Raw genomic sequence first — 27288 nt, 5'->3', positions numbered from 1 at the left:
TCGAGATCCATGGCTTCACTTAGCTCTGGGTAGATGGCTAGGTTTCCAGACTAGGCATGTTTTCCTTCTTGTTGAGTGGGTTTTATTACAATTAGAAAGCCACTGTCTATCATTCAATATGGATCGAGTGACTACAACTGGCCCACTGCTCATCGTGACCTTATCCATTCTCATCTCTGTGGAGGGTGAGTTTCCACCTTGGGAGTGGAGGGAGGCCTTAGGGTGCTATTATCTAAACCAGCGTCCTGCAGTCACACTCAGGCATCGAAGCTCAAATCTGAAGACTTAGTACTGCAGAAGAAGCAGGACAGCAATTTGAGACCCCCAGTTTTTGTGCTCTTGTTCATAGGATTCCATGTTCATTTTCTCTCCTTTTTTCTTCTTGAAACACTGTCATATTGTATTTCAAGCAGCCCTGAGAGCATCCACAGAAGGAACACTGGTCAGGTTCCCAGCGCTTCAGAGTTCTCTCTTCCCTCACCACCATGGCCACTGTGTTTCTCTAGTTTACAGTGATACCCAATATCGTTCAGCAGAACTCTGAAAGACAAAGCCAGTCACCAAGTGCCAGCTACTCCAAATGAAATAAATCCTCAGTTGAAAAACAAACGAAGTCCAAAGGAAACAGCACATGAAAGCCTGAGGTGTACCGATCAGAAAGATTTGTCTAGAGCAGATTCTATGTAAAACAAAGTCAGAACTCCTCCTTCCCCGTCCTTTTCTTGGGTTACTTCTTCTCCATGTATTTTTCAGGGATCGTTATCTGATTAAACTTGAGCTTTTCAAAGCTTAACATCATAATCAAAGCTTAATATTGTCCATATGAACCATGGAAGGCTTTCCCTTTTCTGAATAGAAATGGAGGAGAAGTGGATGGATGGAGGCAGAGGGGAGGTTGTTGGGAGGGACTGGTAGGAGAGGAGGGAGGGGAAACTGTGGTTAGTATGTTAAAAAATAATAAAATCATTAAAAAATGAAATAAGATAGTTATCACTTGAACCTTAAAAAACATACTACTTATACAGATCCTCTGTCCCACTCCCAAGGCTCAGATACAAATGTCAAAATGCTACCACCTTCATCTAGTGCAGAGGCTCTCTGTGATGCTGGGGCCTAATGGTGTAGCTCACAATTTTTATTATATATACTACATATGCGAGGAGATTAAACTTTTTGTTAATCTATCAAGTAGCAGATTATAAGAATGGGAAGAACTCTTCTTGGGATCAGCAGCATGAATGTTGGGAAATCCTCAAACCTGATTTCATTGGCTGATCCTTTTCAACAACAGATAATTGTTGGAAGCTGTCTTTGTGGGGCTGCAATCAGAGCTAGCAGAGCAGCTACAGGATCGTAACTGGGAGGGTGTATGTGGGTGAGGAAAGGCTAGCTAAAAGAGTTAAGAATCAGAGACACAGGATAGCAGTCAGGAGGGCAGATTCAGTCCATACTGAATGCACTTCTATTTTATTCTTACACCATCTTATGTATTCTACCAACAGTGAGTGGGGCAGAAGACTTTTATTACCATGTATAAGAGACATTACTTTCCTTAATCCTTCAGGTACTCTGTAGCAGCACATACCACCCAGCTTGTCTTCACTGCACCTTTTGGAAGTTGCTTGCCTGCACTTCCTACCTACCTTACTAATGTTATCCTTCTTCTCAGGTCTTTTATGAGCTTAAAGATTGGACTATCACAGTTATTGCTCTCTCTTCCGAGTTAGAAACATTAGGTACAAAACTTAAACTTTCCGGCTTAGGATAGCTTTATACCTCTGTTATGCCTTTACCCTAGGACTGGATATGTGGTTCTTGCCATTTGCTCTTGTTGCTTCACTGGCGATAGGTCTTAAGTGTGTATGTCTTACTTTTCCTCCTCCTAGAGCATATTTGATATTTTCTATCTTTATATATAGTTTTGTATCAAGCCTAAATCTTTCTCTTTATACTAAAAGGGGAATTGTAGTGAGATATCCACTTTGCCTGCTCCTATAGCACTGACCACACCTGTTTTGGCATGGTCACAGGAGCAGACATGATGGGGGGCATGTTATGAGTAGTTTTCCCACCAGCCTGGTCCCACAGCCATGTCAGCCCCAAATAACAGAGACAAATACAGAGACACTGTATTGGATATAATGCTGTTGGCCTGTTACTAGTGTTTCTTATTGGCTAGCTCTGTCTTGAATATTAACCCATTTCTGTCAATCTAAGTATTTCCACGTGGTCTTATCTTACCAGAGAGAAGGCCCGGACCTCTGCTCTCTTGGTTCTACATGTTGAATCTCTTTCTACCTCTCCCCAAATCCTCGTCTCCTCATCCCACCTATCATTCTTTCCTATTGGCCAACAGTGCTTTATTCATTAACCAATATGAGAAACATATTTACAGAATGACATCTCCCATCGGGGGGAGGGGAGATGGGAGGCTAGGTCTGGGGTCCCCAACTCCACCTCGCATTCTCTTGGTTCCTGTCAGGTCACTAAGACCAGCCTGGGTGTGAATCCTTGGAGTGGGAACTTGTGGGTCATCGGTTTGTTATGTAAATGACTTCTCCCCAAATAAAATTATAATAATTGATATTAAACCTACTCCCATGTTTCTTAATTCATGCATCAGCATCTGACAATAGATAATGATGCTCCCAAGAAGACAGAAGAACAAGCTCACTTGCGAGACTCAGCAAAACGTGTAAACATGGCATTTATTAATTTAAAAATTAAGAATTTTAAATCGTTGACAAGGGGGAAATAAACTAAGCCATTTATGCCATGTGACTGTTTATGAATCTGCCATGGTCAGGGAGACTTGAACACCTAGGTAGAAATTAAGGTACAATCAATGCCTTTAGTCACAGCATATTAAAAGACAACCTTTCCCATCATCCCAGAAGCCATCTGAAATAAGACATTGATCATCTAGACTTACTAACAGCCACCCTCCTCCTCCAGACTGACAACCTGGAGAGTGTCAAACATGTATGGCAGTAGATGGCACTCTGGTGTGCCACCACAGAGCTTTAACAGCCATGCATAGAAGACTGAACAGTTTATCACTGCATCTTCTCTCTGGTCCAGTCTCCCATTTGGGTCACTTTGAAGCAAACTGGAAGCGTTTATGAGTGAATTTTTTCATAAAGATCCTGGCACTAAGTTTTTCTCGGGCTTTTGTAGAATTCTGTATTTAGGCTGTCTGTGATTTGTCTTCTCCACACAGGCATGCTGCGAGGACAGAATGGAGGCACAGCTCCACTCAGACCTCAACAGTAGTCTAAAGAGACCCTTGACTTCTTCCAGTCTTCCATTCAAGCTAAAGCTGGATTCACAGATTCAATAAAGGAGTCTCATAGTTGGTGAGTGTGAATCAGATTGAATGATTTATGCAGAGACGTTTAACTTGGATCTCAAACACCAGGATTATAGAGAGATGCTCTGTGATGGAAGAATAAGACATAAGTGTTATAGAGAAGAGAGCAGAGGCTTGGGAAAGGAGCTGGCATGAAGTTACTATTCAGAGATTGATTAAGAAAGCAAGGGCCTGCTGAACAGGGAAGGAGGCATGACTGTCCTTTGATGTGGGAAAGCATCATGAGGGACAGTATAACATACCAGTGATATTGTGACAGGGTCATGGGGGTGGGGCAACATTAAAGATTCCATGGAAATATAAAAAAAGGTGGTATAAAGTGAAAAAATGGAAATGGAGAAAGACACATATAGACAGCAACAGGAGTGGTGTGTGTGTGTGTGTGTGTGTGTGTGTGTGTGTGTGTGTGTGTGTGTGTGATTCAGAGAGATAGACTAAAAATGGGAAATTATTCTTTTATATTGTTTTCCAGAGGGCAAGAAGCCTGGCCTCTGCTATAATCTAATTTCTGGGTGGGCATCAGAATTGTTTCCCCCCAGATGTATAGAGATAAGCAATTACATTTATTTTGAAATTCCTGTTACATTCATAGGTGACAGAGACTAGATCAGCTTGTAGTAGGTGGCATGACCTGGCTTTTCTTAGTTCTTAATTCTTAGTTCTAACAACACACAGATTTGCAAATGAACTCCTTAGGGGAGTGTCTGGATTAACTGTATTCAGGATGAGTGTATATTATGTTTTGGTGGCTCTGAAGATAATTTATAAAGGCAGCTAAGAGTCATATCCCTTTAAACATTGCTCAGAGTATAGTATACTATAATGTTAAATATCTAGAGAATTTTCATTTAAAATGGGGGTAAGGTGGATTTATCAGTGTAGGAATGAAAGGAAAAGGTGGAAATGCCAAGATTATATATTATTTTGGCACTAAATACGGAGTCCAGTGACCATCTTTCATATCTTATTGAGTTCTCTTTCTGGTGCTGTGACAAACACCATGAGCAAATGCGACTGAGGGAGGTAAGTGCTTATTTCAGCTTGCACTTTCAGGGCACAGGCCATCACTGAAGGAGTGAAGAGTAGGGATACAGGCCTGAAGCAGAAATCATGGAACAACCATGCATCCTGGCTGGCTTGCTCATTTCTGTTCAGCTGGATTCCCTCTGCCTAGGGTTGACACTGTTCATATTGCACTTTGCCCTCTGACATCAATTCGCCAACAAGAACAACAGCAATGCCTCACGGTTGTGCCAATGTGATTCAGGCAGTTTTTCTGTTGAGGTTCCCTTTTCCAAGGGGTGTCAAGTTGACAATAACATCTGGCTGGGACATCTATCTGTGTGATTAACTTCATAGGAAGCTGCCAGTCTCTTGGTGGAGATTAACACAGTGGGTTCTCCCAGTGATGAGAGAACTGACCCTGTCTGTGCCAACACTTGGCACTGTCGGTCACTGCCACATTTGTTCTCTTATTTCAGCCATTAAAACTGTAACTATGGCTGTGGTTGGATCCACATTTTAAAATTTTATTATTTTATATATTTTTTCTTATTTTACATATCAATCCCAGTTCCCTCTCCCTCCCATACTCCCATATTCCCCATTTCCCCTGCCCCCCATCTCATTCCCCATCCACTCCCCACGGAGGGCGAGGCCTTCCAGGAGGGATCATCAAAACCTGTCAAGTTATTTGGGATGGGGCCTAGCCCCCCCTCTTGTCTCTAGTTTAAGGGAGTATCCCTCCATGGGGAAGGTTTTCCCAAAGTCCTTTTGTGCACCAGGGATACATCCTGGTTCCACTGTCAGAGGTCCCATAGACTGCCCAGGCCTTCTAACTGAGACCCACACTCAGGAGGTCTTGGTCGGTCCTATGCTAGTTTCCCAGCTATCAGTCTGGGGTCCATGAGCTCCCCCTTGTTCAAGTCAGCTATTTCTGTGGGTTTCTCCAGTCTGTTCTTGACCCCTTTGCTCATCACTCCTCCCTCTCTGCAACTGGATTCCAGGAGTTCAGCTCAGTGTTTAGCTGTGGGTGTCTGCTTCTGCTTCCATCAGCTACTGGATGAAGGCTCTAAGATGGCATATAAGGGAGTCATCAATCTCATCAGGGAAGGGCATTTAAGGGTTTCCTTTCCACTATTGCTCAGATTGTTAGTTGGGAGTCATTCTTTTAGGTTTCTGGACATTTCTCTAGTGGAAATTTTCTTTTTAAACCTGTAATGGCTCCCTCTATTATAGTATCTCTTTACTGAATAGAGAATTCTCAATAAAGGAATCAAAAAAGATTGAGTTGGTGGATCCACTTTTCTATTAAGAGTGACATCAAGTACATTTTACTTGCTGATTTTTAGAATATATATATGGAAATGTCAGGTGTTATTCTAATGTGTCTGCCTGATATAGTTTTTGATCTTTTTCTCTTACAGCTTTTAATATTCTTTCTTTGTTCTGTACATTTAGTGTTTGATTATTATGTGAAGTGGGAAATTTCCTTTTTGTTCCAGTCTACTTGGTTTTCTGTATGCATCTTATGTCTTGATAGGTACCTCTGCTTTTAGGTTGGGGAAACTTTCTTTTCTATGATTTTGTTGAAGTGTTTTCTTTGCCTTTGACCTGGGTTTTCTCTCCTTCATCTATTCCTAATATTCATAGATTTGGTCCCTTCAAAGTTTATAGCTAGGATTTTCAAGGGGGCTTCCTGGGTCAAACCATATTAACCTTGAAGAAACTCATAGCTTCTCATCTTCTGTGGAAATAAAAAACAGAACCTTTGGGAAACAAACTAACATATCCTTAAATTTTGAAGTCAAGATACCTTTAAACTATATATGTTGGTTTAACTTAGTAGCCCTCACAATCAGATGTCTTTCAGTAGTTAGCTCATTAACCATTAAAAATTTTAAAGAAAAAACAGTAAAATATATAATCCAGACTCCCTGTGTATTTTCTATTTACATGGCTTATTTTTATATATCTTATTATTCTTTTTAAGGACTTTATTTTATTATCTTAAAACTTATTTTTTAAAATCTATGATAGTGTAACTTTTTTCTTTCTCAAGCCTATACACTTTAAAAAAAAAAAAAAACACGGTGTGAACTGTTTAGAGGTCTTTTGTTTTTGGTCTGTCCTTTTCTGACCAGTAGAGTGTTTAAACTGATAGTGGGCATGGCTAAGACCAAAGCAGCCTCTTGGCTTTCCAACATGGAGGAGTCACACTTACCTCCCCAACTCTGGGAAGCTGCCAGCAAGTAGCATGCAGCCATGCTCTCAAGTTTGTAGACAGTGGCTGGGATCAACCTCTTCTCCATGGCTTGTGTAAGAGGCTGTGGGAATCTGCCATACTGCTGCTCAAGCCTGCCATGGCCAGAGTACATGGTTCTGTACCATAGCCTTCAATGAGAGACATAAACTATGAAGCTGTTCTTGGCTCCATTTTTGTGTGTCTGGAAGCCCCTCCCCCCAACACCTTAAGCTTTCTCAGGCTTTATGTGGATGTACATGCACCAAATTGGAGTGCCAAATGTAAACAGAGGCTTTTCTGTCCTACCTGTGTGTGTGTGTGTGTGTGTGTGTGTGTGTGTGCGTGTGTGTGTATGTGTGTGAGTGTGTGTGTGTGATATGATGTGTGCAGCTGGGCAGGACTTTGGTCACAAGACTTCTGTGACACCTGGGAAATTGACTTCATGTATTTGTCTCTAGGAACAATCAGATATTCATCTCCAGAGGCAACCAGTTCACTTTGAATTTGTTCTGAAGCCTAAAATTAGCTGAATGTGCAAAAGGCAGTCTTTGTCCTAGTATTATTTCTATCCATCAGAAATAGTGAAGCAGAAATCGTCTTCCTGTCCACAGCTGTATGTATGCCCAGTAGATGAAATATTTTCATGAAATAAATATGCAAGAAGTATGAATAGCAGCATAGCACATGAGAAAAATTGCAGTCAGTTTTCTACAGCTAGTAATTGTTGAGGTGTTTGGAATTTGGGGCTGGAGAAACCTTTGAGTGTTCAGAGCTTAATGAGCCGTTATGAGAACTCAGAAGACAATGATGAGAACCCTAGAGATGATGGAGTCCTGGCTTGTGAAATTTCAGAGAAAAGTGAGGGAAAATAAGCTTCAATATCAAAAGTACAAATAATTTCTGTGCAGAAAATATTAAATGTCTCTCACATAAAGCACATTTCAAGAGTATATGAAAAATATGAAATTCAGTCTGTGTAATGATCTGTCCTAGTAGGGCTGATTTTAAAGTTATAACTATTATTATTGATAAAATGAGAAGCAGATACTTTAAGAGAACTTGAAAGAACATGTAAGACATTTGTACTAAATAATGGGGAGCAAGATTTATAGTCATGAAAAATTTAAAGTTGATCATAACATTGCATATTTTATGTGGTTTTATATTATACAAAACTTACATTCATTAAACAAAACCTTAGAAAAATGAACTTATAGCACATATATTTTAATATGTGGATTTCAAGACATTGAAGTGCATCCTCATGTTGCAACTCCATATTCTTTCTGCCTCTTTGCTTGGATTTCCTGCCTAGTTATATTCTGCCTGGCCATTGTCCAAAACAGCTTTATTCATCAATCAATAAAAGCAACACATATTTGCTGCATATAAAATGACATCCCACATCATCAGTGGATGTATTTTATGGCAGCAATATAACAGACATAATAGGAGGAGATTTTCTTCACTGGGTGAAACTTGGCACTACAATCTAATATCTGTAATTTTTTTCATTCATAGGAACAAGGTCATCCAGATAGATGTCTTCCTTCTCAGTTGTGGGTACTACATAATGAGAGGGGGCCACTGAGTGTCTTTCATTGGCATGCATTCTTGCCACAGTACACTTTATCTTTCTACTTGGTACACCAAAGACTTCTATTTCCAAGTTGTTTAGATTTATTATAGGTATATATCAATGGAGCAAGATAATGAAGGGCTGAAACTGGGGTCCACAACACTTTTTCCTCCTTTAAATTGTTTCCTGGAAGTGTAAGCCACAAAGATGAAAACTATCCAAGTTCCTAAAGCACATGTTGTACAAAGGATATTCAGCTTGTTCATCCTCTACAGTACTTCTACCTTTTCATCTATCTTGCCAATGCACACAGAGATGGTAAAGGCATTACTGGAAACCAGTCAACTACATTCATGGTGATGAGGGCTGGGGCATACCAAGGATATAAAATTGAAGCCCAAGAAATTTCTGTCCCCAAATTCAATTACTTGCACAATTCTGAGGCTTAGAAAATCTCTAATCCAGAGAAATGATAAAACCCAAGAGAAGGAAACTTAGACCAAGAAGAAAGAAAAGTATGATGAGGCCAACTGAATCTGGCTCACCCTAAGCCACCATGAATGGTAAATTGATGTCATTGCAGAAATCTTTATGTTTACAGCACTATATAAGTACTGTTAGATCTCCAGAATATTTCTTATCAAATTTACAAAATTCCATGCATATTGACTCTGCACTTATCAGGTTATTAACTATGTAAGAAGGAAGCAAAATCGCATGACTTTAAGATCCAGGATAAAACCTCCCATCCAAGTACATTTGACTAAAAATGCTTTCAACCAATGAATTTTCTTCAGTAGTATCTATTGTTCCATGTGGGTAGTTGTTCCCCTTATTCCTAAGTCCCATCTTACAGAGTCCCTTTGCCCAAGAGCCTTTGCAACAGGAGAAGCATGCACTTACTGGTGATCTTGAGGTTCTAGATGTTGGAACTTGTAGCATCTTTTCCTCTTCAAGCAATAGTCACAAATGACTTGCTTAATACATGTTAAGATCTAGATTGAGAGGTAAGCAATACAGCAAGGGGAGAAGAAGATCATATCAGTCCTCAGAAACCAGATGGTATGGATCGACAAGAAGGGTGCACCACGAAAGATGTCAGGAGACAGATGAAGAAGGAAGACTTGAGAAGAACCAATGTGTCTTGTAGATAAGAAAAAAATTCGAGAGAAGGTGTCTGTAGGTTAAGATAGAAATTCAACAATCTTTAGAAAAGCAAAGCAAAACAAAACAAAACAAAAAAAACCTATCAGGACAGAGTGTGAGAGATGATACATTTAAGGATTTGATATTTTATAGCCTTTGAACCCCGTGGCCCTAATGATTTATATATTGAATTGTGGTCCTCAGCAGGTGGGACTATTGGAAAAATAAAAGAAATGTCCTTTTTGAGGATGTTTATATTGGGGATGAGCTTTGAGATTTACAAAACCCATGACATTTCAACACTCCCCATAGACATATCTCAAGAGGTAAACTCTTAATTCCTACTACGGTGTCATGCCTGCCTGCCTGCTATCATGCTTCCAACAATGATGGTTATGGATTATACATTTCTGGAAGCTTGATCCAGCTCCCACTTAAAATCATTTTTAATTTTTAAAATTAAGTTTAATTGATCATGACATCTTCTAATAGTAATAGAAAAGTAACTAAGCCAGACCCTAAATGTTAGGGATATTTGAGATTAGTGGATTGATGAATATATCAATACAATGATGGAAGAAGCCTGATTTACTCAACATATGCCTTAGCTTTAGCATTCTCCAAATTATTGACCCCAGCACAAAGTTCTTATACCTGGACATCAGTTGACTCTTCTTTCAGGTACAATGTTTTAGAGATGGTGCTTTGATTCACAAATGAGAAAAGGAATTCTATAGATCACAGAACATGTACTACTCACTTTTGGGTGCACACCAGGTTCTACAGATCATTCAAGTTTAGCTAGGTTGGATAGAGCACATCTGCTTCCCGTTGGAAGAATGTAAGAATGACACAGTACACATCACAGAGTGACAGCTGAAAAGATAAGGACTCGTGAGAGAAGGAGTATCCTCACTGTCCCTTCCCAAAGAGCAGACATCATCTGACCTCCGGATAGCTTTTCTGCACAATGTTTTGGTTACAGATATATTCTAGCATGCTCTAACATCACATAAAAAACAGGGCGAAATAAGAGCTGATTTACCTGTCTTCCTTCAGTAGATAAGGGAACAAGTTGCAGGCAATACTTACTGGTTTCAAAGCAGAGAAGAAAGAGACACAGCTTCAGTAGATTTTCCATTTCTCCTGAGCAGATTCTTAGTGCCAGACAGTTGATGATCAGATATCACTTACAGACAAGACTAGACAACCTCTAGTCAATGTCAGTGCACCAAAGCAAGGACAATGGGCATTGGATACAAGGGAGACCAGAAGCAGATCTCAAAGCAAACCCCTCACACATAGGCAATGTACCAAATCCCTCTTCTGTGGGTTATTTATTTCTTTATCCCTCTCTGCTTCATTTCCTTCACATTTGCTTCCTCGGAACTAATGGTATACACACCCTACCAGGTAATCTGACCACCAGCAACACACAGTGGCCCCTTTTTTCTCTTCTTCTTTCCATGCTAACAGCTCAAAACTGCTCTGCTAATGCTAGAGATTAAAACTACACAAGGAAAAACATTTGGAAGAAGGCTTTTTACCAAGCTTGAGCTGCAGCACCAGGGGGCAGGAGGGAGTTTCCTGGATGACTGGGAAAATGAACAGAGCAACTTACTTGTCTAGTCAGAGGTTAGCATAGCAAAGGTGTGTGTATATCCATCCAATGCAAGGATCATGCTGGAACCATTTATAGTGCAGTCCTCAACACCAAACACAAGGCTTCTGCAGGTACACCTAGGGATGGGCTTCCCATCTGGCTGTGTAAGAAGGGGTTTCTAAAGCACTCTCTGCAAGGATATTCAGAACACTGGAGCACATCCTCAGCTATGGCTGTAGTGGTCGTCTGTAGTGACTGGACAGTCCCAAAGAGTCAGAGCAATTCCCTGCAAAAGGACAACTTGGCTGACAGTTTCCCTGCTCAACTCAAGGATGCAAGGCATAAATGAAAGTTCATTTAACAGCCTGCTCCTGGCAGTTTTGATTATTTACAGAAAGTATTAGAGATTATTTACAGAAAGCATTAAAGATGTTAAAACTGAATAGTCACCAGAAGTTCCACATAGAACTAGCCATTCTAACAGCATCAACAGTACTTACTAAACTTTTTTTTTTTTTTTTTTTTGAGACAAGGTCTCCTTAGGTAGCCTTGTCTGGCCTCGAACTTTCAATGAGGCTGGCCTGGAGCTTATAGAAATTCACCCACTAGATAAATAGACTTCAAATTAAGACTAATGAGAAAAGATTAAGGGCATTTCATTCTCAGCATGGGAACAATTAACCGGGAAGAATTACTATCCTAAACATATATCCAAACTCTGGTGCACTCAGCTTCATAAAAAGCATGCTATTAGAGTTAAGGCCACAGATTAACTCCAAGCCTCTCACAGTAGGTATGCTGACTACTTTTATGTCAGTTTGGCACAAGTTAGTCTTCTGGAAGGAGAGAACCTGAGCTGAGAAAATGCCACCATTAGATCAGGCAATAGGCAAGCCTGAAGGGGCATTTTCTTAATGAGTGGTTGATATGGAAAGGCAGGTGCAACCCATGGGCTGGTGATCCTGGGTATTGTAACAGAGCAGGCTTAGCAATCCACAAGGAAGAAGTCAGTAAGTAATGTTATTCCATGACCTGTACATCAGTTCCTGACTCTTGGTCTTAACTTCCTTTCATAATGGACTGCAATGTGGTAGTGAAAGTGGAGCGAACTCTTTCCTCTTGAAGTCACTATGGTCTTGGTGTTTTACTAGAGAGATGAAAACTGTGACTAAGACAGCTGGTGGTTTCAGGAGCCTACTTTCCCCAATAGACAGGTCATCTGAGCAAAAGATAAGCAGAGAAACAACAGAATTAAATGGTATCATGCATTAGATAGGCTTAACAGATATCTACAGAATATTCCACCCAAACACCAAAGAATATACATTCTACTGAGAGCAGCTCATGGAAGCTTCCCCAAAATAGACCACATCCTGGGACACCAAAGAAATGTTAACAAATTCTGAAAGACTGAAATACCCTCTTGTACCCTTTTTGACCATGATGTAATAAGAAGTGAAAGAGGACAAACAAACCTCTGGTAAGAGTGCAAACTCAACCCATGGAAAGTAAACACTCACTAATGAATAATGAATAGGCTGAAGAAGAAATAAAAAATGAAATTTAAAAATTCCTTGAAATAAATGAAATTGGAAACACAATACAGCCACACCTCTAAAGCACAATAAAAGCAGCCCAGTGAAAGAGCTATAGACTATCTGATAAAAACCCAAGTAATAGACATGAGAAATCCCAGTACTAGTTGTTGGTCAGGGGAGTTCAAGAGACTTCTAAAACATTATAGCCTATTGCTGTTGCACTTAATTGCTCCCAGAGGTGAAAGGTATGTCACTATTACTTGTGATACCATTCACTTTAGTCTTACGTTAGATCTGACTTTATAGCCTCCTTTCTGAGGAGTAGCTTTCATAGTATTAGGAGCTTTGATATTCCTATGTAGCTGTAATGCTCATGAAAAATGACCAGAATGGAATGTTAACCTTAAAGGCACTTTGTCTTGGTAGTAACTAACAACTCTTTTATTGGACTTCAGGTCTACCCAAGAAGAGGGAAGTCATGCCTACTACTGGAAACCTAGTGAATTACCTGGGGTAGTTTACTAAGCAATCACAATTCCTAAACTTATCCTAAATATTTATGCTCGTATTCACAGATAAGTGTAGCTGTCACCACTCATCAAAGAAGTTTCTTTTTGCAACAGATGGAGGCCTCTACAGAAAATTGCATCTGGTCAAAATGCAAAGAATGAGTGGCATGTGTGCCCAGTCAATACATCTGCATTGTGTTGTAGATGTACTTAGTTGATACATCTACAGCACAATGCATGTTATTAAAACTCAGTATGCATTTTAGCAGAGATGATGGAAAGAATGTAAGAATCAGATGACCAGGAAATCTATTGTGAGATGATGTCTTATAGAGATGAGAACCTTCACCCATGATACCTTGACAACAGGGCTGCCTAAACAAGACTAAACAAGTGTAATACCAATGGACACGCTAACAGGGGATGTTCCCTGGGGCCCCACTCACAAATGAAGGATTATAGGCAATAAAAGAATGCTGAGAATCAGAGATATTGTCTTCTCTTTTCCAGGGACAGACCCTAATTGGTTATTTAATACCAATTGGTCAGCCCTGAAATCATATTCATACAAATAATACTAAACAGTTTGCATTTGTATACTATGTACTTCTTTATGTGTGTAACAATAACAAAGAAAATGAGCCCGTGTTTTCAAGAGGGAGTAGGGGGTAGGGATACATGGTCAACCAGATGGAGGGAAGGAAAGGGGGAATTGATATAATTATTTTAATTTTTAAAAATTAAAAAAAAATATAAAAAGAAGAAATATACTAGAAATGAAATGAGACACAATAAGCAAGAAAAGAAATTCACAAAAGGAAGAAAGGGGCATTAGCTGTGTGAATCCAAGAATATAACCAAATGGAAAAGGTAGTGGTTCCCCCTGCCCCAATTCCAGTCATTTCTTCCAGTACTCTCTCCTTCCACCCCTCCCACCCCCACCTGATCCCTCCTGTTCCCATCCTCATGTGCCCCCAGTCCATCTTCAAAACTATTGTTTCCCTTTCCCAGGGAGGTCTGTGTGTCCCCTACTTGAGCCCTTCTTGTTACTTAGCATTTCAGGGTCTGTGGTTTATAGGTCGGTTATGCCTTACTTTACAGACAATATCCATTTATGAGTGAGCACATACCATGTTTGTCTTTCTGGGTCTGGGTTACCTCACTCAGGGTTATTTTTCATAGTTCTATACATTTGTCTGCAAATTTCATGTCATTGTTTTGAACAGCTGAATAATACTATAGTGTGTTAAAGGACTACATTTTCTTTACCCATCAATGGACATCTATCTAGGTTGTTTCCAGTTTCTGGCTGTTATGAATAATGCTGCAATGAACATGGTTGAGCAAGTGTCTTTGTGGTAGGCTTGAGTGTCAGAAAAGGTGTTGGTTTTAGGGCCTTTTAAGGCATTTTAAGGTGCTGACAGTGAAAGCATGCTTCCACGATGGCAAAGGAACAATGAAATTTCTGAGATGATGCAAACACTCTGAATCTAAGGGTGACAGTTAGGAGTAGGCTTATACATGCTGAGTTGTAGAAGGTGGTGTGGGCTAAACATCCATAAATTTTACTGTGTGTAAATGATACTGTGATTACCTGCTTTCATGTTCTTTTTACCATATTAAGTGAGTGAGTGTGTGTGAGTGTGTGTGTGTGTGTGCATGCAGGAAGGGAGCACAGAATTGTTACTTCAGGCTTGTGGAAATCAGAGGTGAACTTGCAGAAGTCAGGTCTCCTCTTCTATCATGTGGGACCCGGGGAATGAACTCAGGCTATCAGTACTGTTCCCCAAATGAACCATTGTGCTGGCCTCCTAATTATCATTTTATAAAGGAAGTGTGTAAGTGTGTAGCCTTCTAAGCCTTTCCACCCAATGTCAGTTTCTCAGAATGAATATGGGAAAGGGAGTGGCAGCACCTGTAATTTCATTTTGACCTCTACACATAGTAGTTGAATATGAATGGCTACAAACAGACAAATAAATGTTAAAACAAGTTTAAAATAACATAAACTAAGAAATCATATTGAAGAATAGAATCAATTTTATAAGGCATACATGCACTCAAGAGCACCCAATGTAAAATAGAATAGGAACATTATCTAATGTATATTATGTATAAAGGGAGGTGTGATGCAGGATATATGGCTCAGTAGGAGAAAGCTTGATCATATGCTCCAGGGCTGTGATGCAATGAACAGCTTTGAAAAGAAAAATAATGATTTTCAATATCTATAATAAATAATTATGCTTCAATACACACAAACATATGTCATGACTTATTTATGTTTCTAAAGCTTGGAAATGTCTACCTAAAAATGTAAACAAGCTGTCTTGAGGATAGGATCTCTAGAAGTGTTTCCTTTATACAGCAAGGCCTACATTTTCTAGGTTGAAAATAAAACCTATGGAAATGATAAAAATAAATATTCCAAATGACCCCCAACTTCAAAAACTATGGAATATACTAAAGTAAAGCTAAATGGCAGAACTTTCCAGAAGGATAGTGAAGCCCATGCCTGAGTGAACTGACAGTGGAGATGGACGCTGTGGTGCAGAAGCACCTTCACCTGGGATGTCTCATCCTAGTCACTGTAGGGCACTGGGGATGTCTGAAGGATCCCACAAGCACACATCTGGGTGAGCCTGTGAGGACATTTCCTGAGATGATTAGCATATGAGGTGTCTGATCTAATGATGCATTTTGACATTCGACAGGTGTTAAAAGATGAGAGAATTTTTTTGGGGAGTCTGGATGGAGGAAGTGCATAACCCGGCATGTTTCTTTGGGAGCTGTATCCTTCCTTGATTCCATCCTGTTTTACTTGGCTGTGCTTCCCACAGGCCATGAGGTTAAAAACTCTGTTCTACTGCATCCTCCACCATGATGAAGGAAACCTCTGAAATAAGAGATGAATGTATCCCTCCTCCTTTCATTGTCTTACTCTGGTCCCAGCAGGGAGAAGCTACCTAACACATGCCCTGTGTCTGCTGAACAAGCATGCAGTAAGATGGTGGGCTGGCGACATGGCGGCGGGACCAGACCAGCGGCGGCGGGCGGAAAAACCCGAACTCGTTACACTTGTCCGCTGCTCAGCCTGGCAGAAAAGGCATCCCTGATGAAGCTCCATTAAAGGTAGGTGTCAGGTCTGTCATAGTCACAGGGAAACCAGCCCCTAATCACAGCATTTGCCAGCTAGGACACATAGGTTGTAAAAGGTAACAATCAGGAGAAGAGGGGAAGAATGTGCAATATGTCAGTTGATGCTGAGAGGATACAGGGAGAAAAGGAAGGGAACCGGTATCCTGGAAACAGAGAGAGGCAAATCCACTGTCAAAATATCAACACCTGATGCTAAGTAAAGGCAGGTGTCAGGGTCTCGGCAGTGATGGACATTGAAGATCCAGTGTTGTGAGGCTACAAGAGTTCAGGGAAGGGATAAGGGCTTACCTAAGAAGAACAAGCCAAGAAAGGACCAGGCCTTAGAGCTTGTTACATAAAGAATGGGAATCACAACATGTAAGTTGCACTTTCAAACTTCCCTTGGTGAGCGTACTGTTGTAACAGGAAGTAGAACATTTTTGGGCTACAAAATTCAAAGTTTCTCCTTTGAGAGGGAAAAAGGCAAGAGGTACAACTTAAACATGATGGAAAGAATCAGTGACATGGTCAATGAGAGGTGTGGGATCCCAGGTAGATGGGTAATCATTCTTTCTATAATTTTACACCCAGATAATACTCTACTCACAAAAGTACCAAGTGGAATTTTAGTGTGACAATCCTTTTACTTCTGATTAGTTACTTTGAAAGCTCTGCGGAATACTAAGGAAACCTGTACTTATCTTAGTTTTTCTGAACTATCATTATTGGCAATCGATACCCGAAGCAGGAGAGTGCTTTCCTATTTTTATACAGAAACACATTCTCCCACACTGTCCATCTTTGCCCACAAATCTGGGGAAGGTGAGTCCCTTAAGGACAAGTATGATCACTCTGGGTACTTCAAGAAATCACATACCTCTATAGAATCTCATTAGGAGACACTTCGCACCAGCTTTTGCCTCACAGAAGTTTTCTGATATCTTACATTTCTCAGAAGATAAGTGTTTACAGCTGAAGCATTGCAGAGTTGAAAAGGCAAAACCAAGTGTAATGGGTTTATTCAGGGTCAGTTTCAAGCATTGCACCGTGCCTCAGAGGGAGACACAATGGCCAGGGAAGGACTGGGTTGTATGTTGTGCTGACCCCTGCAGGACTCTGGGAAGGGATGGTCTCTTCAATTTGAAGCCTGGGACTGGGTGGATTAGAAGGATGAATATCAAAGATCTGATGTGGGCTGCCTGAGCTAACTGCATGGAGTTGGACTGATTCTCCCATTTTCTCATTGCTATTATCCTATCAGAAATTTTGCTTGCGCAACTTTCAACCTACATTTAGGGACATGAACAATTAAGCTGGAGAAATTGAAAATGTTGCAGTATGAAGGGGGTGAGATGAGGAAGAGGACACAAGTAATTTGAGGAAGGACCAGGGCCAGGAAAGCAAGAAATAGGAGTAAGAGAAAAAGAACGAGTGTGGTCATATCAGAGGCAAGGGGGCAAGACGAATGTACAGGTACAGGAATGAAGGATGCAGGGATCACATCTAAACACACTCAGACCCTATTTCCAGCTGCAGGGATCTCACATTGCTGGAAGCCCACCAACAAAGAAGGCCTGGCAGGACAGCAGACGGTACTCTTTCATTGCAGTGAGTCACATGCTATTTTCTGATTGGATGTAAGGCCCACTCCTTAAGATAGAATTCTTGCCTAGTACTATTATTATTATCCAAGCAAATACCCTGTGACTGGCTGGATTATAGGTCTTAGGGAGAACCCAATATTATCGTTCTGCTAAATGAACATAATAATAAACTACCCCTAAATTATATTTCTACTAATAAATTAGTGTATCTCCCAACCCTTGTCAGAGAAGTTTGCTTTTTCAATGAATGGTCATTAGTACGGAGACACAAAACTGGTCAACACACAGAGAATAAGAGACTGAGGGTGCTCAACTCTAAGTGTTACATGTATATCAACCTGTTACCCAGCAAGGCTCTGGGGTCATCACAGAAGTGATAGAAAGCTTGCAAGCCACGGATAGTGGATGTCAGCAGCAAAACAGAATTTGTCAGGCATGCTAGTGTCTTTGCACACATGAACTCACAGAGGCTTTACCTGCATGTACAAGATTAAGATGTTCAAATTCCTGGCATGGAAGACAGAAATGGTCATGAAGTTCCACTCCTAGAATAGAAGCTATTGGCAATTTATGGAAGAGAGAGACAGTTCTTTTAATTCAGGAATGGGATCCAGTAAATGGTATTACACCCTTGCACAAACAGTCAGTATTGTGTGGATCTGTGATTTAAATGCACAGCGCACGCAGTTGGGAGGAAAAATTGGTGAGGATAGATGGGAAAATAAATGGAGGATACAGAACTTAGTGGGTTTGATAAAAATGCATATGCATTTATGAAATTATTTTTTATTTTTTTTAATTCATTTTACTTACCAACCACAGTTCACCTTTCTTCCCTTCCTCCCATTCCCCCCACCTACCTCCATCCCAATCACCATCCACTCCTCAAAAGGAGTGATTGGGATGGGAGTCAACAAAGCCTGGTATATTCAGTTGAGGCAGGACTAAGCCCCTCCCCACTGCATAGAGACTGAGCAAGGTATCCCACCATATGGAATGGGCTCCAAAAAGCCAGGTAATATACCAGGGACAGATCGTGGTCTCACTTCCAGCAGTCCCACAAACAGACCAGGCTACACAATTGTTGCCACATACAGAGAGTCTAGTTAGGTCCCATGCAGGCTTCCTATCTGTCAACCCACAGCTCCAGAGAAGCTAGGTAACAAGGAGGACCATAAGAGGGATACATGGATTTCCCTGGGAAGGGACACAGATAAGATCTTCTGGGTAAACTGAAGGTAGGGGTGGTAAAGAGGAAGGGATGGCAGGTAAGACCATGAGGGAATGGGCTGGTTGGGTTGGGGGAGGAATGGAGTGGGAAAGCAATGAAAGAGATAGCTTGTTAGAGAGGTCAGTTGTGGGGTTAGGGAGAAACCTGGAGCTAGGGAAATTTCAGGAATTCATAAGGATGACCCCAGCTAAGACTCCTAGAAATAGTGGAGAGGGTGCCTGAATTAATCTTCCCCTGTAATCAGATTGGTGACTACCTTAATTGCCATCACAGCGCCTTTATCCAGTAACTGATGGAAGCAGATGCAGAGATCCACAGCCAAGCATCAGATGGAGCTCCAGCAGTCCAGTGGAAGAGAGGGAGGTAGGTTTATATGTGCAAGTAGGGGGAGGGTAAATCTGACACAAACTTGTGGGATCTCACAGACTCTAGGCCATGATTTATGAAATTCTCAATCAATAAAAAAATGAAGCTCACAAATTTATTAGCATCCATTTTAATGATCTTTAAAAAAATAATCAATGCTAAAAAGTTCCATTTTGGAATTTGCCTTCAAAATTCTTTAGGTGAAGATCTTCTCCTACAGCCTTTCTCCACCACCCTAACCGCCAACCACAAACTCCAGGAGGCACTCCCTGGAAAACCTCCAGCCCTGCCAGCCCAGAGTCCAGGTAGGTGGTCTTCACACTTCCTCTGTTCTCCAATGCCAATCCCCCAGTCATATCCCCAGCTTGTAGCAGAACACCTGCTGTGGACTCCCTTCATCTCTGCCCCCATTCCCAGGGCTGTAAGTACACAGATCCTGGAGACAACCCAATTTCTTCTCAGCCCCCCTCCTTTTAACCCTTCCTTGTTCTTTAATGTTGTTTTTTGAGACAGGGTTTCTCTGTGTAGTGGTTTAGATAATAGCACCCTAAAACCTCCCTCCACTCCCATGGTGGAAACTCACCCTCCACAGAGATGAGAAGGGATAAGGTCACGATGAGCAGTGGGCCGATTTTTGTTACTGGATTCATATTGAATGCTAGGCAGTGCTTGAGGTACTGTAAAGGTCCACCACTTGATCCCTTTATATAGCTGGAGAACAGGAAGAAATCTCCAACATTGGCACAAGGAGGAAATGCCTTTTTCTTTTTCAAAAAGCCGGATGTATGATAATGTGGAAAGTACAGGCTGCCCAGCTGTCTAGCTACAGCTGAGTCAGATAGCTTCCTTCCCTTGTCTCATCCCCTGTGTGTGCAAGTGTGTGAGGTATAGTTTTCTGGTCCTCCAGAAACTTCTCTATATACTAAGTGGGAAATGCCTGCTCATCCTAGAATTCAGAAATGGGAGATGGTGACTCAGAATTCAAAGGCCTCCAGAGAAGAAACATGGAGCATGACAGTTCCCTGGTAGCTTATTCCAGTGCTGGAACTTTCTCCGGTTTGAGTCATAGGAAAGAGGAGTTTTGGACCTAAGAGTCAACACACAACTCCCCAACTCCTATCTTCAAACATCTCTATCTACCCCCTTAGGGAGTTCTAGTGCTCATCATGCTGAAAGTCTGGGGCATCTATCTGGAAGTCTTGGATATCTGGAAATCTGGGGTATCTGCAAGTCTGGGGTATCTTCAAATCTTGGATATATAGAAGTCTGCGGTATCTGGAAGTCTGGGATATCTGCAGGTCTGGGGTATCTGGAAGTCTGGGGTATCTGGAGGTCTGGGATATCTTCAAGTCTGGGATATCTGCAGGTCTGGGGTATCTGGAGGTCTGGGGTATTTGGAGGTCTGGGGTATCTCGGGTCCCTAGCAGATCTTACAGTGAGGAAGGTCAAGGTGAAGGAAGAAATGAGGGTGTTTCTTCAGAGGCATATCCAGTGAGTGCTTTCTCGGGGTCTGAGTAGTTACTGTCCTGCCTTTCTGGAATTAAAGCTAGGACCATGCCTCCACCGTCCTCTGCCCCGTCTCACACAATGGCCCTGCTGTGTATTCTAGGGAAATGAAATAGCCTGGTCCTAACCTCACTATGAGCCATTCAGCTCTATTCTGGAACAAACTTCTAGAAGAAAGTTTCTTGCTTGTTGTCCTCGTGGCCTCCCCAACTTCTTAGGGAGATTTGCTTCCTTCATGAGTGCTGCCATCTCTGGTGGGAATGCATTGTCCCCACCCCATTCTAGTTGTTCCAGCTCTCATTACCTTTCTTTTCCAGGTGACCTTGTCCTTGTGTAGCTCCATTGTCTGGACTTCATTTCAAACCAATAACCACAAAGGTGTTTTCTGTTTCTTTGTTGGTCTTGTCCTATGTGGTTAGGTGTGTGGCGTGTTCTAAGACCTTAGCAGACAGGGCTCTGTCCCTGTCCTTCTGCATACCTTTCACTGCTATACTGGACCTCAAAACCAACTCAGGGAAGTATGTGTAATAGTTAATATTTCTCCAAATGAAAGGTTCAGCAATGGATCCAGGTTACATAGCAGCTAGCAAGTTACAGAAGATGTGAACCCAAGATTTTCTACATCAGAGTTGTGTTTGAGATAAATACTGTCTCATTTAGAAATCATAATTTTCCTGACTTCTGGGATTTTTGATGTATTTCTCAGCCCTTGAGAAAAAAGATTAGTTTTTGTTTTAATTCCTGCAACTATGCCATAGGGAAAAAAAAAGAAACATAATTCTATATTCTTAGGATCATATACATTAATTAATTTCCTATTGCTATGATAAAAATAATCTACAAATCGTGGCTTATGATGACACAGACTACTCTCTAAAAGCGCTGGAGGACAGACATCTAATGGGGCCACATGAAGACATCAGCAGTAGGCTAGCTCCTTAGATCAGTGATTCTCAACCTGGGAGGCAAAACCCATTTGGCATCACATATCCTGCCTATCAGATATTTGGATTATAATTCACAAACTACCATTATGGAGTAGCGACAAAATAATTTTATGGTTGGGGAAAATTATTAAAGGGTTGCAGCATTAGGCATCAGGGTGGCTGAGAACTACTGTCTTAAACACATAGTGGCCTCTAATATTCTCTGTTATAGCCTGTTTATCCATCTATAAAGTATATAACTGTAAGGTGTATGGTTCTTCTGCCTGCCGCCGCTGGTCTTGTCCCGCCGCCGCACCAGCCCCAAATAACACACTGAGACTCTGTATTAGATAAAATTCTGTTGGCCCGGTTACTTGTTTCTTATCGGCTAGCTCTGCCTTAATTATTAACCCATTTCTGCTGATCTATGTATTTCTCTTACCGGGGAGCCGGCTGGCATACTGCTTTCTTCCGACTCTCCATCTTCACCCCTCCTTCCTACTTCCTATTTCCTCCTTGTCTCCTAGTCCCTCCTATCTTCCTTTCCTATTGGCCAACAGTGCTTTATTCATTAACCAGTATGAGAAACATATACAGAATGACATCTCCCATCATATAACTTAATGTACTTTTATCATATTATATTCTCCCTTCTATAGTCAAGTATTTTCTCTTTACCTCTCTCTCCCCACCTCTCTCTCTCTTTATGGTGCTGGTGAATGAACCCAAAGTTTGCATGTGCTAGGCAAGTGTTCTGCCTTAAACTATGTCCTCAGTCTTCTACTTCTGTTTTATAAGATCATTTCTGTATTTAGGGACCCAAATATATATATATATATATATATATCTTTTATTCCATGATCCTCTACTTAATCAGAGCTTAAAACCCCATGTGAGCATATGCAGTAACATTCCCAGGCAGAGATGGGGATGTAAAGATCTTTAGAGGTTATTATGTCCTAGTTAGTGCGGCCAATGAGACATAGCCTGCATCATCTGAGTATCAGCTGGATAATCATCTTCATCAGGTTGGTCTGTAAACATGACTGTGGAGGATTGTCTTGATTATTAATTGATGCAGGAGGGTCCAGCCCACTGTGAGGGGCACCATCCTTATGCAGTCATCCTGGGCTGGATAAGGAAGCTAGCTGAGCCTCTGAGCAAGCCAGAAGGAGAGCCAATGAGTGAGACAGAAAGCAGCATTCCTCACAGAATTTCTCCAGATTCCTGCTTTGAGTTCCTGCCTTGACTTTCCTCAATAGTTGGTTATGACCTGGAAGTGTAAGTCACATAAACCCTTTCTTTCCTAAGTTGATTTTAGTCACAGTGTTTTATCGTAGCAACAAAAGGAAATAAAACACTGTCCACCACATACTGTCATAATCAAGACTATGGCATCATCTCCATGGGCTCTTCCGTTTGCCAAAAAAGCTACTCTTCAATAAGTTGTGTCTTTTTCTGCCTGGCCTTATGTATCCTCGCATCCTTATGTCCATTTCATTTATGCAGTGGCAAATACCTGCTTCTTTTCACAGCCTCGCCAATTATTTAAATCTTCTTTACTTTGTAATTGATTTGTGCCTCTGTTACCCTCATTATTTTACCCAACTGCTCCATTACTATCTTTCAAAATATGTTTTTTCTCTATATAGTTTCAAGATTTTATTTATACTAACTAAAATATAATTTCATAATTATCCCCCTTTTTTCTTTAACCCATCCTACATCCCTCCTCCAACACTTCCTCAAATTCATGGCCTCATCTCATTTTATTTGATTATTGCTGCACATATATAAATCCATAAATATATAAAACAACTTGCTGAGTCCTCTTAGTGTTGCTGTGTATATGATTTCAGAGCTGATAGGTTATAGCAATGATGCCTTAACAATATAGCTGCCTATATAAGACATGAGCAAAAAACAATAATACGAATAGACAAGCTTATGTGGAACAGAAAAATCTCATTGTACCCACTCCTAGACCAAGAACTATAGGCAACTAAAGACTGCTAAGAGAAGGAGAATTAGTCTCTCCCAGGGATGAGGTCCTTAGTTGACTATACAATATTGAATAGTCAAAGTCCTTCATTTTGAAGAGAGGCTTCCCCAGTAAACTTGTTTAATCAGAATCTGGTCCCTGACAGCCAGCTATGCTCAACACACTGTGATCTATTTAAGATGATTTCACTTTCTGTGAGCTTCTTGGTTTAGCATAAAGACTCACACTTAGCAAAATTATCATTGATGGTTTACTGAGTTGGAAAATTAGTCAATGAGTAGAAATTTTAAGGGTAGAGACTTAGTTCAATTTTAGGGAGAATTTACAATAAATAGAACAAAGATGTAATAGGGCACTTTGTGCAGTGGCTTTCCCATGACTGAAATTAGGGTGAACACTCTCAGAGAGTACATGGATGAATCAGGTAGGGATGCTATATTCTTGGAAATGTCATTCTGGAAGTACTCTTCGTTATGGCAAGACTAGCCATTTGGGCAAGATACTGCTCTTGTCTGGACTGTTTGCCTTTATGCTGTATAAAATGGACAGGCAGGACCCACAGGAAAGTGACTGCTGGAACAAGATGGACATTGCTATGAAAGATTTTAGTTTGCAGATCAAGGGTGTGGGAAAGGGACAGGAGAAAAATTCTTGCAAGCAGAATATAGAAAGTCATAAAGAATGGACATTGATATGGGAAATTATGAGAACAAGAAAGGTTACTGTGGTGATGGGGCTAGTGGTCATGCTAGGCTGATCTTGTTAAATAGGGCTAGTTACTGAATCATCAAACCTTTGTGGAATAACTGAAGGCTCTAAATGTACAGCCAAGAGAAAGCCAGAGTATGAAAAAAGTTTCTCACAGGTCTTGGCCCACAACAAGGAAATAGGCCCCCAACCCTGGAACAAATGATTCCAGATGAATGGCCCTGTTTGGTTCATTCCTGGCCAACGGACCTTCTGGGGACTTTCCAAGTCATTCTATGGTTTATCCTTTGAATAAGAACAGGTCATACCTGGGTGATCTCTCAAACATGAGATTATACTTTGTAATCAATCACCTTGTGCTCCATGCATGTATGCTGATTGCGGTCTTTCTCTATAAAAAGAGAGCCTGAACCCTTTGGGGGGTGTGCAGCTTTCCCCAAGATTGCTGTCACCCGAGTACACTTGTTTAATAAACACCTCTTGCTTGTTGCATCTTCTGGTTTTGGTATTTGTGTCATGGGGCTCTCCCACTGGCCCATCAGGACCCCAGAATTAGGGTCCAATAGCTACGGAGTTCCTGCTTCATGGAAGAGTCTGTCAGACAGTCTGCAGGACACAAAGAAAAGTGACTGACAAACTGCCAATACAGGTGGACATCTTAAAGTTTACTGCTTTGTTGAAGAGTTTGCCAGATGCACTATGGCCTATAGGCTGAAGATGGAACATTAGAGAAGAAATTCGGGTGACTGACCAGGCAGTGAGATGTGCCTGTCATTTCTAGAGTTTATATATTATCCTTCTGTGGTCTTTGATGGAGTTGAAGACAGATAGTTATGGTTACAGTTTTCCTTAGTTAAGATTAGAAATAAGTTACATATAGGACTTTAGACTCACAAAGATAGGATAGGTGATAAGATATTTTCTTTAATCTTGCTAAATGTTAGTAGACTAAATATTGTTAACTGTGATTTTTATTTGATAGCTATTGTGTGATATATTTTGCTATGTTAAGGTTAAAACCCTTCTTTTTATTTTAGACAGAAAAGAGGATATGATGGGAGATGTCATTCTGTAAACATGTTTCTCTTATTGGTTAATGAATAAAGCACTGTTGGCCAATTGGAAAGCAAGATAGGTGGGACTAGGAGACAAGGAGGAGAGAGTAAGGAAGAGTCAAGATGGAGGATGGAGAGAGAACGCCAGCCCCTCTCTCCGGTAAGAAAAGACCACGTGGAAATACTTAGATTAATAGAAATGGGTTAATATTTAAGACAGAGCTAGCCGATAAGAAACTAGTAACTGGTCTACAGCTTTATGTTTAATATAATGTCTCTGTGTTATTTGGGGTGGCACGGCTGGGGGGACCAGGCTGGCGGGAAACTACTCATAACAGGCAGAGACCTAGTTCAATTTTAGGGAGAATTTACAATAAATAGAACAAAGATGGAATAGGGAACTTTGTGCAGTGACTTTCCAGTGACTGGAATTAGGGTGAGCAATCTCCGAGAGTGCATGGGTGAATCAGGTAGGGATGCTATATTCTTGGAAATGTCTTATGATCTGTGACATTAAGTGACTAGTCTAAGGACATATCTCAAAAGGGGACATAGAGAAACTGGGTGTCAAATACAAAACCTCCCAAACCCAAACAAACAAACAAACAAACAAACAAACAAACAAAAAAGACCCTCCTTGGCAATCTTTTAGTTCATTCCCAGAAACCAGTGATATTTGTAGTGACTTTTGACAGAATTTGATTAATATAGTGTTATTTTCTTTTTATTGTTCTGTGCATTGTCCTTACTATTCTTTCATTCTTTTTATGTCTATTGTGGTTGTAGTCAAGCAGTTTGTATAAATTTTCTTTTACTCTTAGCATATCTATTATATTCCCTTTTACATTTTCCTTTTAAACTTTTAAAAGTGTTTGCCCTTCATATATACTGGGGGTGGTAACCAACAACAGCTTTCTTTTCTCTCTCTCTCTCTTTCTATCTTCCTTCCTTCCTTTTTCCTTTTTCCTTTTTCCTTTTTCTTTTTCTTTCTCTTCCTTCCTTCCTTCCTTCCTTCCTCCCTCCCTCGGTCCCTCCCCCTCTCTTTCTTTCTTTCTTTCTTTCTTTCTTTCTTTCTTTCTTTCTTTCTTTCCTTCTTTCTTCTGTTCCTTCTCCTCCTCCTTCTTTTTTGAGACAGGGTTTCTCTGTGAAGCTGTGCCTGGCCTGAAACTCACTCTGTAGTCCAGGCTGACTTTAAACTCAGAGATCTGCTTGCCTCTGCCACCTGAGTGCTGGGATTAAAGGTATGCACCACCACCACCTGGCCCAACAACTTTCTAATTGTACTAAAGATCCACTCAACAAGAAGGAAATCATGCCTAATCTGGAAACCTAGCCAACTACCGAGAGTTAAACAGAATAATGGATCTTGGAGAACTTAAAACTTTGGCTTTACTAAGCCACTATATCTCTAACTACATTCTAAATATTTGTCCTAATATCCACACATAAGTGCAGTCCTCACCCCTCAATAAGCAAACTTCCCTTAGGAACAGACTGAGACCATTACAGGAAACCAAGCAAATGCAGAGTTCTGGAGCCAATCCCCAGGGCATACATACATCTATGAAACAACCCCACACTGGATCACGGTGGAAGGGAGGCCTGAAAAACTCCTATAAGTCACAGGATATGGGAGTTTCTAAGAGACAGTGTCTCCTAGTATTTCCAGAAGCTATTCCCATAAAGTTTCACAAACATCACTGCCTAAGATGAACAAGAACAACAACAGACATGCCAAAATTGACTGGGGAAGCCCAGGACAA

The sequence above is a fragment of the Phodopus roborovskii genome, unplaced genomic scaffold (genome assembly GCF_943737965.1).
Source record: "Phodopus roborovskii unplaced genomic scaffold, PHOROB, whole genome shotgun sequence".
Classification (NCBI taxonomy): domain Eukaryota; kingdom Metazoa; phylum Chordata; class Mammalia; order Rodentia; family Cricetidae; genus Phodopus; species Phodopus roborovskii.
The sequence above is the reverse complement of the archived record's forward strand: the minus strand, read 5'-3'. Positions refer to the sequence as shown.